The 20642-nt window shown below is 37.6% G+C and overlaps 2 non-coding genes across 2 annotated transcripts; both read right to left on the reverse strand.

The window, feature by feature from the left end:
* Positions 1-341: 341 nt before the first annotated feature.
* On the reverse strand, positions 342-422 carry Smp_tRNA_01201_Ser_CGA.1.1. The gene has a single exon. It is a non-coding gene (tRNA).
* Positions 423-4054: 3632 nt separating this feature from the next.
* On the reverse strand, positions 4055-4135 carry Smp_tRNA_00217_Ser_CGA.1.1. The gene has a single exon. It is a non-coding gene (tRNA).
* Between the last annotated feature and the right edge of the window lie 16507 nt (positions 4136-20642).

Genomic DNA, 20642 nt, shown 5'->3' on the forward strand with positions numbered 1-20642 from the left:
ACACGAACACAAACTCAATCACGCTCATCTAAACACGCACACACCAGTACAAACGGAAACACCCACTGGTCAATGTATGCATCAGATATGACAATGTGCATATTCAGCACATCGTGTACAACATAACATACATGCAGAGGAAGCGCATAGTAAACAGGACAACTGACCGCATCCTTATGACTAACATTAGTAGTAGATGTAGATCTAGTTGTTGTAGTAGCAGGCGGATCAGTGTGAAGTAATTTGCACGTGAACACATGACTAATCGACAATCTTAATCAAGAGTTATGCGTTGACAGAGTTGATCTATGCAATGGAGTGGAGTAGACTGGTAAAAGTTCGTCGCGAGCAGGATTTGAACCTGCGCGGGGAAACCCCATTGGATTTCGAGTCCAACGCCTTAACCACTCGGCCATCGCGACCATTCTCTCCACTATCAACAAGCGTCATCCACCCGTCAGTGAGAACACCGTCCATCTCTCGCATACTCACTACTTTCACAATACTCGCATAACATTGTCACTGACATCTAGCGTTCTAAACAACGACTAATCGCTCTGCTTCGACTACCAATCAGTCCGATTTCCACACCCCAATTTTCACTTGGTCATTGACAAATGCAGATTTGGTATGGTGCGTCTTTATGATACTAAAATAACACTGAAATTTGAATATTTAACATGTTAACTGAAACAAAAACTTGGTCGTCAACTGATGTTCTGAGTCTATCAGGCATTGTTCTGTCGACTGTAAATTCACACACGATTTGGTGCAATTCGCACTTCCTTTGTACAAGTTTACAAAACTCCAACTCCACCTTCAAGACTCGTGTCCATAGATCGGGCAAACCATTACACACAGCCTCCACAATCTCACTCCAACTAATCACCTATTCCACACTACCAAATATATTGCACTTTGATTCTTCTAACTAAACTAAGCAAAACAACACTACACTACACTACACTACACTACACCACACTAAACGAGCCTTCCGATTTCCCCATTTATTGTCCGTAATTACTTACAGACCAGATGAGGCACTGGACATAATTACACTGAGGCACAGTGAGTTTCATGAGACTGACTGTGTCAGTTGTAGATAGCACGACCAGATGAATATGTTGTAGTGGACATGGCCAACATGTCCTTATTGTTTAGTGGTGAGTGTGTTTTATGCGTTGTGTTCTCCATGTGCCAACATATGAGGAACATCTCTCTCGAGCAGAGCATTCAGACAACATCAATCTGTGACTGGTGACTAACCTCATCAATTTGTTTGTCGACAGAGAGTGGTCATCGGTTGTTGTTGTTGTTGTTGTCGTGGTGGTGGTGGTGGTGGTGGTGGTGTTGGTCGTCGTCGTCGTCGTAGTCGTCGTGATCGTCGTCAGCACCGACTGGCAGTTAGTGCCCAATCGATTGGAGGTGGATTATGGTGGAAATTCGATGAGGAAGTCTACAAGTGAAACACTGAGTGACTAAGAATGATCACGTCGAACTGAATGGTGTGTGCTGACTGATGTGAACTGAAGGCAGTTAGGTGGAGTGGTTTCTGTGCATGGAGGTGGTGATCGATTAGTTGGAACCAGTTGTGCAGAGTGGTGTGAACATGTGAGAGATCTTCCACACTGATGTGTTTGAATGAAGCTGATTTGTGACTGTTTCATCTGGTAAGAGGTTGGTTTGAATTGTGTTTGATATGGCTGGTTGTTTGAAGTGTTTAATAATGGAGTGGTGTGTGTGAGTTGAGAGGATCACATGGTGGTCAGGATGGCCGAGCGGTCCAAGGCGCTGCGTTCAGGTCGCAGTCCACTCTGTGGGCGTGGGTTCGAATCCCACTCCTGACACTAGACTTATGCACACGAACACAAACTCAATCACGCTCATCTAAACACGCACACACCAGTACAAACGGAAACACCCACTGGTCAATGTATGCATCAGATATGACAATGTGCATATTCAGCACATCGTGTACAACATAACATACATGCAGAGGAAGCGCATAGTAAACAGGACAACTGACCGCATCCTTATGACTAACATTAGTAGTAGATGTAGATCTAGTTGTTATAGTAGCAGGCGGATCAGTGTGAAGTAATTTGCACGTGAACACATGACTAATCGACAATCTTAATCAAGAGTTATGCGTTGACAGAGTTGATCTATGCAATGGAGTGGAGTAGACTGGTAAAAGTTCGTCGCGAGCAGGATTTGAACCTGCGCGGGGAAACCCCATTGGATTTCGAGTCCAACGCCTTAACCACTCGGCCATCGCGACCATTCTCTCCACTATCAACAAGCGTCATCCACCCGTCAGTGAGAACACCGTCCATCTCTCGCATACTCACTACTTTCACAATACTCGCATAACATTGTCACTGACATCTAGCGTTCTAAACAACGACTAATCGCTCTGCTTCGACTACCAATCAGTCCGATTTCCACACCCCAATTTTCACTTGGTCATTGACAAATGCAGATTTGGTATGGTGCGTCTTTATGATACTAAAATAACACTGAAATTTGAATATTTAACATGTTAACTGAAACAAAAACTTGGTCGTCAACTGATGTTCTGAGTCTATCAGGCATTGTTCTGTCGACTGTAAATTCACACACGATTTGGTGCAATTCGCACTTCCTTTGTACAAGTTTACAAAACTCCAACTCCACCTTCAAGACTCGTGTCCATAGATCGGGCAAACCATTACACACAGCCTCCACAATCTCACTCCAACTAATCACCTATTCCACACTACCAAATATATTGCACTTTGATTCTTCTAACTAAACTAAGCAAAACAACACTACACTACACTACACTACACCACACTAAACGAGCCTTCCGATTTCCCCATTTATTGTCCGTAATTACTTACAGACCAGATGAGGCACTGGACATAATTACACTGAGGCACAGTGAGTTTCATGAGACTGACTGTGTCAGTTGTAGATAGCACGACCAGATGAATATGTTGTAGTGGACATGGCCAACATGTCCTTATTGTTTAGTGGTGAGTGTGTTTTATGCGTTGTGTTCTCCATGTGCCAACATATGAGGAACATCTCTCTCGAGCAGAGCATTCAGACAACATCAATCTGTGACTGGTGACTAACCTCATCAATTTGTTTGTCGACAGAGAGTGGTCATCGGTTGTTGTTGTTGTTGTTGTCGTGGTGGTGGTGGTGGTGGTGGTGGTGTTGGTCGTCGTCGTCGTCGTAGTCGTCGTGATCGTCGTCAGCACCGACTGGCAGTTAGTGCCCAATCGATTGGAGGTGGATTATGGTGGAAATTCGATGAGGAAGTCTACAAGTGAAACACTGAGTGACTAAGAATGATCACGTCGAACTGAATGGTGTGTGCTGACTGATGTGAACTGAAGGCAGTTAGGTGGAGTGGTTTCTGTGCATGGAGGTGGTGATCGATTAGTTGGAACCAGTTGTGCAGAGTGGTGTGAACATGTGAGAGATCTTCCACACTGATGTGTTTGAATGAAGCTGATTTGTGACTGTTTCATCTGGTAAGAGGTTGATTTGAATTGTGTTTGATATGGCTGGTTGTTTGAAGTGTTTAATAATGGAGTGGTGTGTGTGAGTTGAGAGGATCACATGGTGGTCAGGATGGCCGAGCGGTCCAAGGCGCTGCGTTCAGGTCGCAGTCCACTCTGTGGGCGTGGGTTCGAATCCCACTCCTGACACTAGACTTATGCACACGAACACAAACTCAATCACGCTCATCTAAACACGCACACACCAGTACAAACGGAAACACCCACTGGTCAATGTATGCATCAGATATGACAATGTGCATATTCAGCACATCGTGTACAACATAACATACATGCAGAGGAAGCGCATAGTAAACAGGACAACTGACCGCATCCTTATGACTAACATTAGTAGTAGATGTAGATCTAGTTGTTGTAGTAGCAGGCGAATCAGTGTGAAGTAATTTGCACGTGAACACATGACTAATCGACAATCTTAATCAAGAGTTATGCGTTGACAGAGTTGATCTATGCAATGGAGTGGAGTAGACTGGTAAAAGTTCGTCGCGAGCAGGATTTGAACCTGCGCGGGGAAACCCCATTGGATTTCGAGTCCAACGCCTTAACCACTCGGCCATCGCGACCATTCTCTCCACTATCAACAAGCGTCATCCACCCGTCAGTGAGAACACCGTCCATCTCTCGCATACTCACTACTTTCACAATACTCGCATAACATTGTCACTGACATCTAGCGTTCTAAACAACGACTAATCGCTCTGCTTCGACTACCAATCAGTCCGATTTCCACACCCCAATTTTCACTTGGTCATTGACAAATGCAGATTTGGTATGGTGCGTCTTTATGATACTAAAATAACACTGAAATTTGAATATTTAACATGTTAACTGAAACAAAAACTTGGTCGTCAACTGATGTTCTGAGTCTATCAGGCATTGTTCTGTCGACCGTAAATTCACACACGATTTGGTGCAATTCGCACTTCCTTTGTACAAGTTTACAAAACTCCAACTCCACCTTCAAGACTCGTGTCCATAGATCGGGCAAACCATTACACACAGCCTTAATTTATGTTTTCTACTCATTGAGATATTACAAATATTTTACTTTAATAATTTTTGGATTTAACATTTTACCTGCTTGATTGTTGGCATAAACTACGCCTAACTGTAAAATCCACTCATGTAAATTTATTTCCGTACCTTTCATATAACTAAGTTTTCACGCTCTTAATTCTTATTAGCTCACAGGTCTGTGCTAAATATATCAGGAAGGAGAGTTGCCTCAATACAGTTTACGGTCGTTCTTAAAGTGATAGGTACCATAGAGAGAAGTTTGCAAACAAATAGCTAGTAGGAACTTAGATGCATCGACTTAGGGTTAATAGTGCTTGTTTGGTGTAACGTTTACCAGTTCCGAGAAATTGGATTGTAGTACTAATACGAGACATGTAATATGCAAGAATTGGAACTAGGATTCTGATTGATTAGTTGACGAGTGATATTGTTCAGTGGCCTCCTAGATACATGAAACTACACAGCAGTGGGTTTCGGAACAATAAAATAAAACTAGTTGCAGAAGTTGTTATTCTTATTATTGACCTGAAAATTTGTACTAATTTAAGTAATATATTTATATTATCTCAATGTGTCGTAAAATAAATTTTCTGACGTTTCTTTACTAAGTGTAAGCCACTTCTTCTGAGAATTATTAATTAAATGTAAAGCAATTCAATTGTATGTCGTACAAATGGTCAATGAAGGAATATCATGTTCGAATGATCAAAAAACATGCTACACAGTAGATCTAGATTGTTATTAAAACGACAAAGTTCATTCACTTCTAAATAAATTGGAAAATGAAAGAGATCTTCTAGACTCATTTATTCCTGAAATGAAAATAATTATATCAACGGTCATTACTTCCGGTTGGCAAACATCTACGAAAAGTAAACCTCGACGCCTCTATCTAGAAAGAAAGAATTAGATCTCTGAATACTATTTGATGAGATAGTAGAACTGTATTAACCCAGATCGAATGAAAGTGATCGGAAAAATGACATTTATCGACTACGTGGTATAATTCACAACTGACGATTTAGTTAATTTCGAAAATACTGAGATAAAACTTAAACAACTCGAATGATACCAAAATATATAAACAAAAAATTATAAAGTAATTTTATGCCATCTGCATTGTGAAAAGCACCATCATAATGAATATGTAGTGAAAATAAAAATACTCAAACTTGCTTAACTTACTTACGCCTATTACCCCCATTGGAGCATAGACTGCCGACCAACATTCTCCAATCCACTCTGTTCTGGGCCTTCCTTTCTAGTCCTATCCAACTTTTGTTCATTCTTCTCATATCTGTCTCTATTGCTAGGTGTAATGTGTTCGTTGGTCTTCTCCTCTTCTCTTTCGGCCTTCAATGTCTATGGAACTCTAATAATCAAGTTGCTATGTGTAATCACTTGTCTAGCTGAATAGATTATTATTATTATTTAAACACATAAATATTGGTACAAAGGGGCACCACATATATATGCACCGCACAGACCTCATTTGATTTGTGTGAGGGCTGTGATACTGTCCAGGTGACCAAACCGAACCAGGTGGTTTTCTCAAGGGGCCCCACCCGGAGCCTTTGATCTAAAGGTCTAGTCCACAAGGCAGTGGAGCATCGTAAGCAGATGCAGTCCCATGGTAACCGGTAACCAACGATTGATTCATACGCCATTTGTTCCTTCAGGATACTGGAGCCCATGTGAACCATTGGTTTGGAATCAGGGTTTTCCAACTCCGCTAGGTGAACTTTCCATGTCCACCAACCCGGTTAAAACGCCGGACACTCGATTTTCGTCCTCTCAATATCGTAAACAACACCCGCGCCACGAGAAGGTAGTGAGTAGGACTTCCCTTGCAGAGGCTATATACGGGTGGCCATGTTAGGGCATTTCGAGAGGAAGAGTGGACTCTCTCCCCTCTCGGCCGTACCAGGGCATTTGGGGGCAACTACTACTCACAGGATTTATTATTCTACTTGTTAAACTAGTAATAGTTTAATATTTTGCAATCATATGTAATATTAATTAATATAGATGAAGTATTTATTTCAACCATTATTATTAAGAAGTTACAAATCCTAAGATGTTAGTTTCTTTATTAATGCTAATTATTAAAACTATATTCTACTCTCCGCTTAAAATTCCCCCGATCAGCTTGTAGCTTTGTGGCCTGCATCATTTGATAATAAACTGTAGTTGGAGCTTTTCTTCGCCTTCTGATTTCATGTACCGTTAAGATTCGTAGTCTAACGGTTATCGAAGCGAACGATTAACGAAGCAAGACCATACAATTATATACCATCGATGGAGTATTTATTACAACCATTATTATTAAAAAGTTACAGTTCTTAGATGTCAACTTCTTTATTATTGCTAATTATTAAAACTACATTTTACTGTTATGAACATACACACACCCACACACAAAACAAACTTCGACTAATGAGATGTTATTTTGCAGAACATTTCAGTAGTGAAGTAATAATTAAACTTTTTATGATTTATTTCTAACTAAATAGGCCTAACCATTTTGATCATCACATATTTTCTTGTCAGTAGATTTATCCGTATCAACTGCACTACATCAACAGTTACTGATTCCTGATAATATAAAGCGGATAACTAAAGTGAACGATCATTTCAGCAAAAAATAATGTTCCATTCGTTATCATATGATATCACTGTGTTATTCTTGATGATGCTTGTTTTCATACAAGTTGGTAAGTCTTAAAGTACTATTTGATTACATTGACATAATTATCCTATTTATAAAGTGTATAATACAATGTCAAAAGGATCATTGAGCAGAATGTTTATCAGTGTTAAATGATACAGTTTTGAATAATATTATTGTCTAAACGTTTTACATAAGGTTTCTTATTTATTTACTTACTCCTGTTATTCACGATGGAGCATAGACCGCCGACCAACATTCTCCAATCCACTCTATCCTGGGCATTTGTTTCTAATTCTATCTAATTTTTGTTCATTCTTCTCATATCTGTCTCTATTTCCCGGCGTAATGTGTTCGTTTGTCTCCCTCTTTTCCTTCGGCCTTCAAGACTCCATGTGAGGGCTTGTCTTGTGACGAAATTGTGTGATTTCCTCAATGTGTGTCTTATCCACTTCCAGTGCTTCTTCCTCATTTCTTCCTCCACTGGATGGAATCTGGTTTGTTCTCTCCCACAGTAGAATGTTACTGATAGTGTCTGGCCAACGGATCCGAAATATCTTGTGTAGACAACTGTTAATAAACACTTGTATCTTCTGGATGATGGCCTTCACATAAGATTTCACTTAATTACAAATATTGTAGAGCATTAATTCCTCTATATTTGACTCCAATAAATAAATAATGTCCCGTTAACTGAATATTTAATGCAGGCTAAATCTTCTAATAGAATTATGGGTTTACTCGAGATTACTCAAAAGTCTGAACACCAGTTATAGAGATAGTTTATTGTTGAAGTTTGGTAAAAATCCGCAAGTGTACAGATATCAAGCGCACAGGGAAAACAAGTGAGTGAGTGTGCGTGTGTATCAATGAGTGTTAAAAATCGTTATATATTTATGATTATTAATGGATTGTGGATTAATTATTGATTGTCTCTGCTTCCAACCAATGAGAGAACAGATTAGAGATGGATGTACAGACACATGCGCTAAATCAGACTCACACATAAATTTACAAACTCGATTAAATGTCTAAATTACAGAGAATACACAAATAATACAACAATTGGATGGGCTTCTCTACAATAGTTTATCTGAAGATTCAGATGTTACATTTTAGTTTCCTCATTTAACCGATGGAATAGAAACCATGTTTTCAGTCAATAGATTCATGGTAATGAATAACGGTGGAAATGCCTGAATTGTATAGAGGCAAAGCTCAAACATTGTTTACGAACTTATTTGATGTTCAAGTCAAATATAGTGGATATACAAATAGTGAATTTTCTAAGTCGAAAATGATTCTTGTCAAGAGTAAATGATTCACTTTGAAATGAATTTGAATGTGTTGTAGTGGTCGGTATTCAATATCATCCTTAAACTTCTTAAACAGTCCATCGTGATAACCGTTACTAGATAATGTCTTCAACAGTGTGTAAATCAGAAGACGAGTACGAAGTGTTGATTGCGTTTATTATTGCACGACAGTTAGATCACCAAAACCACAGACATGCTAAACAAGAATGAAAGGCTGGTGCCGTAAGGCAAGCGAGAGAGCGAGCCAGAGTGCGAGTTCGCGAGTCAAAATGAATAGCATTAAAATGTACATATATATATATATATATATATATATATATATATATATACATAGGGGAATGAATCAATCATCGGATCAATTAGGCGACTAATATTAAAGCTACCAGAATACATATGTGCGTAGGCGATAATCAATGCTCAAGCATACCTATTCATACAAACCCAACAATGACAAAGGTACAATGGTATAGATGAGTTGTTACCGTCGGTATGACTCTGTTCGTTAAATAGGTTAACAAAAGGGCTTAGCCAAATTAAATGTGAACAAACGCAATTGCACGGATGCTCCTATAGTGTTTCTGTGACGATTAATTTTGGATATATATATGAATATATTGATTAACGTATTGATGAATGTAAAATAACAGGTGATTATTAATGGAGAGTATGTGAACACGGTTGATAGTATTGAGTACCATCCACCTCAGAGAATAAAACTTCATCAAAATCATCCACCTGAGCTACAATCTTCTCCATCATCTCAAAGTACTTAGTTGTATTATTACAATTTACATGTAGCTAGTACATGGTTTATTAGGTGATCTTCAAAGTCCACAATATACTACTTGATTAACACTATTCAAACCTGAGTTCTCCACCTAAATCTCATAGAAATTAAGATAAAAGCAAAGAATAGCCCGTTTAAAATGCAACCATGTCTCAGAATTCAAATACTCACATTTTCAAATAATCTTATTTATGTTCAATTTGTAGATGGTACAAAACAGGGGCTAAATGATTTGAAAACGGCTGAGAACACTTTAAAAAACCTAATAGGTAATTAAACGATAGACTGATGAATGTGTTTAAACTTCATGTGGTTCCTGTGAGTGGACAGAACAACATATATCAACAGATGTCGTTACTAACACATAAAATTACATGCTGAATGCACTTTTGAATCAGGATAGTGATTAAATGATTTTGTTCGTATTTTGACAGGAAATTAATAAATGTATTTTGAGCAAATACATAACTAAGCTACATAATCAGTGAATTATGGTTCTATTCCTATCTCAGTTATACAGTTTAGTCTTCATGTTTGACAACACTCTTAAATCACCTACCTGACTTACCCCTCTAAGGATTCGATTTGTATTCGAAATACAAACAGTCAAGCTGGGTATGTATCATTATGTAATTTTGTGGAGACAGCTAAATGTGGAATGATAGGTCAGTCAAAAATCCTGACATCCACATTCATTATGGAATGTATAGAACAATGTAAATGAAGACAGAACAACTGTTATCTTACAGATCGGGAGAATTTTCTAAAGTACACGATAAATATACATATATTTACAACAGATAAATAGGAAAATAAATGGGTCAGAATAAATGAATCTCCTAAGCCAGTCACTCAACTGATATCATTTCAACATATGTTCCATGAATATGTTTCATGTCAAATGAAATGGGATTGAAAGCAAATATCTAAACTGATACACTTTAACCAGAAGTAATTGATCAAGGTGTTAAGATGAACCTACATTTAATTTGTAGATATTTTACGGATAGACGAATTGGATCTACGCAATGCTAAGGAAGACATAAAGAAACAAATAGGTAATTTATTCATAATTTCGTATACAAATAACTTTTACCTGACAAGCTGATTTTCATTATTAACACTTTAATTTTGACACGAAGAATATCAGTAGTATTGTGACTTTAAGTTCGGATAGTTATCACGTGATTTATTCTTCAATCAAAATACGACTTATTCAATCTCGGTACTGTGCCAAACCAATAACGTTCGACCGGAGTAAGCAGTCTAGCGTCCTTATTGATCCCTTGTTCGCCTAGTCAGTCCAATTGAGTCCAGAACATCAATAACAGTATGCACCATGCCAATAATTTATTCCAAACATACTTGTTTTATATAACAGCCAAACAGACCGCATCACAACATAAAATATTAAATAACATTTGTACCAGATCAAGTCAAAAAGTGACTATGAATGTGGGAGACTGTAATCAATAAACTGAACAATGTTTATCAAGAAAGTTTATTTCATTTGCGAGACTGATAGGTTTTGGGTTCATATCTCGTGATGTGGGATCGTGGATGCCCATTGCTGAGGAATCCCACAATTCGACGATACGGCCTCCTAGTGTTTCCAGGTTTCCCATGGTGGTCTAGCTTCAATTGACTCATTATCGTAAAATCATTATGCAATAACAATGATATTATATATATTGACCAGTTATAATATGTTTTATATTATATTAAATTTTAGATAAACTTGTTGAAATACTTCCAAATCAAAGAGAAGTATACACTGAATGTATGTGAATATACAATTAGTACTCTAATAATAATAATAATAATAACGATGAATTTTAGATGTCAATTGTTTAGATTTTTTTAACAGAACTTACTTTCACAAGTAATCTTGTACAAGGTATGGAAAATATTTTCCAAATACGTTTTAATTAAAAATAAGTGTTTCACTTTCCATTTGCAATTAACTTAACTTTTATGATCTATACTGTCAGACAACATGTAGGAATTATTGTTTGATTGAGATCATGAATGTTAGACTAATATTGAAAATCAAGAAGCATTGGATAGTTATCTGTTCCTAGTATTGGACTCTTCAGTAGTACGCATCTACGACCTTACACGCGAGAAGATGGCCATGCAACTTCATGGATTAACATTAACGCCGTTGGATGATAGCTGAGTGGTCTAGAGGTTAAGCGCTCGCTTGCGTGACTGATAGGTCCTAGGTTCGAATCTCGCGATGCGGGTACGTGGATGCGCACTGTTGAGGAATCTCACATCCGTCCAGTGCTTCTAAGTATTGCACAGTGGTCTAGCTTCAATTGACTAGTGATATGAACTATTGAACTTTCTATAATATCCACAAAACCCCTTCTGATTTTAATAAAATATCTTAAATGGTAAATAATTGAAATGCAAATAGTTTCAAACCTTTACATAGTCTAAGTATCAATTACATCTAATGATTGACTGAATAAGTGAATTTTTTGGTAAAAATATGAAATTGTAAAACCAATTTCTTAATTAAAATCTTTTAGATTTGGATGATCTATTTGTATCAGCGAAAAATAAATACAGTATGTCTTTTTAATTAGTTAATAAATAATGTATTATTGAAAGATAATATTGTTTGAATGAAGGCTAACAGTTGAATCCAGGACACTGGTTTCGTCCAATTTGGAAATCGTCAGGTGGATGTACCTGCATCACTGAGTTGATGTTTACTCCAGGACTGGAATCCAATACAATTCGCTTCAAACGTCATTGTATTTGTTAGCAGGACATAGATTGGATTAAAGCATGTTCCAGACACGATTGTGTTGGTGCACTCTGATTGGCTAATTCTTATCCAATCAGCTATAGTTGATGCTTGGAGAAGATTCTTGAAACTTCTCATGTTAAAATTATAATCATACTAACGTATTTCTTATTGCGCTTCTTACTTCCATCTATCCTTGTTATTCGGAATATAATTTCTTCCCTGTTTAACCATGTTCTGATTTGGGGACTCATCGAGTGTATTGGTGTTCAAGAATAGTTAGCAATAAGAATAGCTAAGTAGTAATAAGAAATATATATAACAGTTATAACAGTGTTATTCACTTAGTTAATGAGTCTTGATAACCACCTGCTTGTAAAGTGGGTTGATACAGGAAAACAATACCAAATGAATTTAGTAATTATAATCTATTACAAATGTATGAACATTAACATAATTATGTAATGTTGAGAAAAAATGTTCTTTGTGTAAATTTTTGTATTATGGTGGGTCAAGATGATCTATTGTAGTAAACAAGAACACGAGTAGGGACAATCGAATGTATTTAGGTAAAAAATTACAGAATATCTCATTAAAATATGACAACCATATAGTGAATTGTTAATTTGCAAACTGTCAATCAATTGTCTCAATCTTGAATATTCCTTCTGCAAATATCATCACATACCGTCATTGATTATTTTTGTTCATGCATTCTCATACCCATTCCATTCCGAAAACGTTCTCTGCTTATCGATATTCTATTAAAATACATTCAATGCCCGACCACCGCTATATACTACTTATGTGGATATAAGTAGCCGTCACAACACTATATTTTCTGTTTGATTATATTCAATTTAGGCGTCAAAGTTTCAAAATCTTCAACTTTCTATCAATGTTTTGTCAAGAAAAAATCCGCCACTAACGGTAAGAGTAAATATTCAAAACTATTTAGTTAAATGTTTCAAAAGTCTATTTAACATGACTAAGTTGCATAATCTATTGTTGTCATGAAACTCACATACGAAGAATTTCAATTCCTTGTTCATCTACTTACTAAAATATGATGTAATACTCAGATGAACATGAGTAGTATGACTTGAATTAACAAATGTCTCGTATATTCTAAATCTTAAGAGTTACTTGAAGTAATGAGTCCCTTTGATAAGAAAGAACGAGGTTCATGCTTCATCTAAAACCTAAAAGACATGAAAATGATTGTGTCACATCCCACTGTGTTTACCAATTTCAATATGTGTGTGGTCACACATACATAGAGAGGAGCAATCGTGATCTCAAAATTAGGGTGTATGAATATATACCAAAATGGTTGCAGAAATAAATAGAATCCAATGACCCGATAAGAGTAGAGCATAAACATCCATCATCCTTTATTGCTAAACATACAATCGAAACAGGTTATAAGATTGATCTTAACTCGGCTTTTGTGGTGTTGTATAAAAGTGTAAAAAGGCGTCTATCAAGGCTTTTTGAAGCCTTAGCCATACAAAATTCAAACCGCCTTTATGTATTCAAAAACACTTTGTTCTCACTTTAAACCTACCCTGGTAATATTAGCACATTATCCCGAGTGATTAGGTTTCAAATTGTTTTCACATTTTCATTATTATTATTATTATCATTATTATTACCCTTGTCTCCACTTACCCCCCTCCCCATTTCCAGTCTAGTTCACCATTTATTTTTATATATAAATGATCTAAACAACTATATGTGTGATCAGATTGTTCGAAATGTATTACGCTAATATATCATCACATAGTTCTGATAACCGTCGTCTTCTTGAAAGTGATCTTTATTTCGAAATTCGCAATAATAATTGTACTCACAGTTGGAATGGTTTGTTAACGGATTCAGTATCCTGTATAACATACAAATATCTTAGATTTGCCAACTAGTGATGGTGGTATTTTAAACATCGAAATTAATTAAACTAAATCAGATGATAGAGAGTTTTGTAACATGTTGTGTGTGTAATCCATCAAGAGTAAGCTGATCACATATACAGAATCAATTTCGTTTGTTAGTAATCGAAAACTAACTCTCTAATGTAATTCAACACTGTAGCTCGAACGGAAGATAATTTCCAAATATAATCAGTCGGTTTGCTGAAGAGGACGAGAAATCTATGCAATAAGTGCTTCAACATTATTTCGGTTCAATAACTGATAATTTTGCAAACAATTTACAATTATAGACTGTAGAGTAGTTATGTTTTTTTCAATCAACCTCAGTTACATAACATAACAGCATAATGTTTTAAAAGAGCTGAATCTACTGACCGCTTGTTACTTTCCAAACACAGACTCTCTTCTCCTGATTGAATTATAAAATTATCCTCATTTTATTCTGTCTGGTAACAAAATTCATTAATGTAAGCAATTACGACATCTGGAGTTACGGCTTATTCACATTGGTAATCTTGTACTTATACGTACATGAATGGGAGTTGAGTTTGAATGTCCGTAACCCATAGCAATCTGTTTTGTAAACAAATTTCGAATAGCTTGTAATAAGCAGCTTCCTTCGTAAATTTTTTGCAATTATGTAGCATTGGCGTCTGAGAACGACAAAAAGTCTTGTACAAGCCCCGAACCAAGAAATCACATTGGTAAGCCGAAGTGAACTATCCATTTAACTATTTTACAAGTCACTGTTGTAATTGCATATGGAAACTCATTTTCAAAAGTCTTTCTTCAAGTACTGACTAAACAATACGGCAGTAAAAATGTGGAGTTCAACCAGGTCTGTTGTGAGATATCAACTCACTGAAAACATTGGTGAACGGTTGCTCAATTTCGTGGATTGGTTGAAGTTAGACATTAACACCGTTGGATGCCGGTCTGCTCAGTGGTTTATCGGTTAAGTGCTCTGGCGCAAGACTGGTAAGTCGTGGGTTTGAATCTCTCGAGGTGGGATGGTGGATGCTCATTGCTGAGGAATCCCACAATAGGACGAGTTGGACGTCCAGTGTTTCCAGGTATTCCCTGGTGGTCCAGCTTCAATCCGCCCATTATCTAAACTATATAAAACTACTAAAATCTCCACAAAACCCTATTCCGATAAGAATAATAATTTACTTAAACAGAAGATTCACTAGATAAAACCAACATTAGGTATTTTTATGAGGTTGAAATACAGCTACCAGTTCAATTGACTTGATACGAGCTATGAAGAGGTATCTTTGCAGTTGATACAAAAATTGTTGTCATCAAAGACCACAAAGAAGCTGAATATTATGATAGACTGTAGACTGGAATGAAATATAACACTCTGGATAATTTTGGAACACTGTAATTTGACTGACTTCGTCATGTAACTAAATTGACTTCAATGCCATGATATTTTTAAAGTCTGATAAGAACTATTTCGAGGATACTTATTTGTTAGGCACACATCTCAGCATACAAATCATATTTAAGTAAGATGAATAAATGAATGCTGACTAATAACCGAATCACAGAATGAATTTGATACTCAGTTTATATATCTTTTCATTGAGTACGATGAATAGATATAAAAGTGTATGTGCAGATACACAGAAATATAAGGAAACTGATAAAGTTATGAGATTGACAAGGACACATATTACATGGTTAACAAATAAAAGTTATTTGTCATAAGATTTCAACACATGGTCTTAGCTCAGAGAGCCGCCTGTAGCTCCTCCGGGGGCTACTGCCGGTTCCAAGCCCGGGTAAAGGGGGGAGGATTGGGCATGGGGTTAGGGACTCCATCCCGTAGAAAACCAACTCGCTAAAAAATAACGCTAACCAGAAAACATTTATGCTTGTCGGCGGACTATGCTCCATTGGGAGTAACAGGCGTAAGTAAGTAAGTAACCGGAAGTCATAAGATTTATCTAGTATCCTATTTACTCGAACTATAACAGGTTCACATATGGATATAATCAAATAATGTATTTGTCACAGTTTGTTATTTCGTAAATCATTTTAACATATACTGGTAACTTGTTCACAACAAAGTGAATTAGTTCACTAACAGCAATATTATCCCAGTGTTTGTGTATAGTTTCAATAGTATATATACATGTTTTCATATATTCCAGATATTACGTCTTTAACTATTATGGCTGTAAAAAAAATACAGATTTTGGGTCGTTACAACGATCATTTATGTAAGTAATATTCAACGAAATTTCATTTGGTAAACTAAATGCTCTTTATTGAATAGTATATTCATTAAACTTACAGTAGTATATGAGTATTTATACAAACTACATATTGTAATTCAATTTACTTAACGTACATTGTTCTCCTTCGGTTTGGGCACCCAGGCAGTATTACAGGCCTCACACAAATCAAATGTGATCTGTGTGGCGCATATGTATCTGGGTACCCCTTTGTATCAATATTTATGTGTTTAAATAAATAAATAATAAACGTACATTGTAGACCAAATGAAATAGCAGAGTGTACAAGTAACATTAAAGGACTTCGTAAGATTAGTTAATGAGATTACATTATTTGTTACAACCTACAATGATATACTCAATGTTTATTTACAAACATTTCAGTCGAACATGGACTTATATTTGATTTTATTAACAAAACAAAAAAGAGTAAACCGTGAGTTAATTTCATATCGTATTATGAATTAACTAATTTGTTCATTTAGAAAATGGGTGAAGAGATTCAATGACAGTTTCGAAGAATCCAGGTGTATAAAAAGGAATGTGAAAGGTGATTGTTCAGTATAAGCTTATTTACTTACTTACTCCTGTTACTCCCAATGGAGCATAGGCCGCAAATCAGCATTCTCCAACCCACTCTGTCCTTGGCCTTCCTTTCAAGTTCTATCCAGCTGTTGTTCATTCTTCTCATGTCTGTTTCCATTCCTCGGCGTAATGAGTTCTTTGGTCTTCCTCTTCTCCTTTGGCCTTCAGGATTCCATGTGAGGTTTTGCCTTGTGACGCAGTTGGGTGCTTTCCTCAATATCTGTACTACCCACTTCCAGTGCTTCTTCCTGATTTCTTCCTCCAATGGATGGAATCTGGTTTGTTCTCTCTCACAGTGGGTTGTTGGTGGTAGTGTCCGGCCAACGGATCCGAAGTATATTGTGTAAACAACTGTTGATAAACACTTGTATCTTCTGGATAATGGCTTTCGTAGTTCTCCACGTCTCCACCCCATACAGTAGAACTGTCTTGACATTTGTATTGAAAATTCTGACTTTATTGTTGGTTGATAATTGTTTTGAGTTCCAGATGTTCCTCAATTGTAGATATGCTGCTCTTTCTTTGCCAATCCGCGCCCTCACATCTGCATCTGATCCACCGTGTTCATCAATGATGCTGCCCAGATATGTAAAGGTTTTCACATCTTCCAAAGCTCCTTCGTCAAGTGTAATTTGATTGGTGCATATTGTATTGTATCGGAGAGTCTTGCTTTTCTCTTTGTTTATATTGAGACCTACTGCTGCTGAGGCTGCTGCTACACTGGTCGTTTTCTCCTGCATTTGTTGTTGCGTGTGTGATAGAAGAGCCAGATCATCCGCGAAGTCTAAATCGTCAAGCTGTATCCTGCCTGTCTTTTGCGTCTCGTGCTTTCCTCCAGCTGTTGACGTCTTCATGATTCAGTCGATCACCAGGAGAAAGAGAAAGGGTGAGAGTAGGCAACCTTGCCTAACACCGGTCTTTACCTCGAATGAGTCGGTGAGTTGTCCTCCGTGGACGATTTGGCAGTTTAATCCGTCAAAGGAGTTCTGTATGGTATTGACTAACTTCTCAGGCACGCCGTAGTGTCGAAGAAGCCTCCATAGTGTTGTCCTGTCCACGCTATCAAATGCCTTCTCGTAGTCGATGAAGTTGATGTAGAGTGATGAATTCCATTCGATTGATTGTTCCACAATGATACGTAGAGTTGCGATTTGATCTGTGCACGATCTATCCTTACGAAATCCAGCTTGTTGATCTCGAAGTTGGGCGTCTACGGAATCCTTCATCCTGTTTAACAATACTCTGTTGAAGACTTTCCCTGGTATTGAGAGGAGAGTGATGCCCCTGTAGTTGTCGCACTTGCTAAGATCACCTTTCTTTGGTACTTTGATCAGAAGTCCTTTATTCCAGTCTGTTGGTACTTGTTCTTCGTTCCAAATCTTACTGAAGAGGATGTGTAGTATCTTGGCAGTTGCTGCTACATTTGCTTTCAGTGCCTCTGCCGGGATGTTGTCTGGTCCCACTGTTTTGCCGCACTTGATGTGTCTAATGGCCATGCTGATCTCTTCAATTGTTGGTGGGCCAATATCGATTGGGAGGTCCGTGGGTGCTGCTTCGATGTTGGGTGTGTTCAGTGGAGCTAGTCGATTCAAGAGTTCTTTGAAGTGTTCTATCCACCTGTTTCGTTGTTCTTCAATGTTGGTGATTACTTTGCCTTCCTTGCTTTTCACTGGTCTTTCTGGCTTACGGTAATTTCCAGCAAGTTTCTTACTTGTATCATACAGTTGTCTCATGTTTCCTTCTCTTGCCGCCTTTTCTGCTGTCACTGCTAAGTCTTCCACATATTTAAGTTTGTCGGTTCTGATGCTCCTCTTCACTTCCTTGTTTGTTTCTGTGTAATCGGCTTATGCGTTGGCTTTTTCTGCTCTTGTTCGGCTGATATTGATTGTTACCTTTTTGTTCCTCCTTTCTTCAATCTTATCCAGTGTATCAACAGTGATCTATTCCTTGTGGTGGTGCTACTTGTGGCCTAGAACCTCTTGACATGTTGAAACGATTGCCTCCTTGATACCTTTCAAGTTGCTCTCCATAGTAATTCCATCTCCATTGAGTAGATCATGAGAGGCCTGGAACCTGTTGCTGAGGGCTATCTTGAATTTGTTGAGTTTGTCAGTATCCCGAAGAAAAGCCGTATTAAGCATTTGTGATGTTGTCCGCCCCGTTGTCCAGTGCTTCTTAAGTTTTAGTTTCATCTTGGCGACCAGCAAATGATGATTTGATGCTATATCAGCTCCTCTCTTGGTTTTCACGTCCTCCATAGTCCTCCTGAACGTTTTGTTGATGCAGATATGGTCGATTTGGTTCTGTGTAATGTGGTCCGGTGGAGTCCATGTGGTTTTGTGAATGCGTTTGTGTGAAAATATGGTGCCACCTATGAACAGTTTACTGAAGGCACATAGGTTTGCAAATCTCTCACCACTTTCGTTCCTTACTCCCTGTGAATGTCGTCCCATGTAGTCTTCGTAACCAGTGTTGTCCATTCCAACCTTAGCATTGAGATCTCCCATCAGAATTGTCAGGTCTTTGGTTGGGCACTTCTCGAAGACTGCAGCTTATCGTAGAATTGGTCTTTAGCGTCTTCATCGTGGTCGTTGGTAGGCGCATAGCATTGGATGACGTTAATTGTAATGCCCTCTCTCTTTGTTTTGAAGGAGGCTTCGATTATCCTTGGTCCATGAGATTCCCATCCAATAAGTGCATTTTGTGCTTTTCTGGACAGCATCAATGCCACTCCTTGTGTATATGGAGCGTTTTCCTCTCCATGACCGGAGTATAACAGAAGTTCAACTGACGATAGTTATTATTGTCCAACCTGCATCCAATGTGTTTCACTGATTCCAAACACCTCCAGCTTGTATTTCCTCATTTCTGCAGCTATTTTGAAGACTCTTCCGGTCTCCCACATTGTCCCGACATTCCATGTGCCTATAAAAATTGTTGCTCTGGTTGTTAGAAGGTGCGTCCGCCTCATGACTTCCGAAGCAACTCGGCTTTCATCATGAGACGTCACAATTACTCCTTTTAATCCCAGGGCAGAGTTTAAATGGTTTGAATAATTTTTTCTGGTTAGCGTTTTCTTAGCGAGTTGATTTTCTACGGGATGGGGTCGCTAACCCCATGCCCAACCCTCCTCCTTACCCAGGCTTGGGACCGGCAGTAGCGCCCGGAGGAGCTACAGACGGAGTTTGTTCAGTATTAGACTTCAATGAAAAACAATGAGATTTAAACTAATGTATTTGCTTTCATCTCTGTTGAGTGAATGAATGACCACTGAAACTGTAGATAATAAGTTCATGTTTCACCATAAGCATCAACAATATGAAGTAAATATATTCAAATGATGCAGTGAAAGTAAACAAAACTCAATTCGAGGATTCCACTATTAGTCACAATCTAAGTGACAGAATACTCCTTGACTATTATTAGTCGTATAACAGATATACAACTTCATTCTTTTGACTTAATTCACAGAAAATAACAAGCATTTTGTAACTGTGATCATTTTGCTTGATTTTACTAAAATCCATGATTTTGTTTATTATAGATGATGTATGAAAGTGATCAAATTCACAATCCCTTATGATGGGGATCAGTATAAATTCTATAATTTATGTCATTTGAAAATCGTATCAATAAACGGTTTCAATGAAATTTCGTCAATTTCATTTTCCTTCCTTTTAAACTTGATATACAGTTTTGGTGGCCCTAGATCTAAGTCCAGTCAGATCATATGAATGATTGTCATTGAATTACATATTTCGC

This window comes from Schistosoma mansoni, chromosome 4 (genome assembly GCF_000237925.1).
Source record: "Schistosoma mansoni strain Puerto Rico chromosome 4, complete genome".
NCBI lineage: Eukaryota > Metazoa > Platyhelminthes > Trematoda > Strigeidida > Schistosomatidae > Schistosoma > Schistosoma mansoni.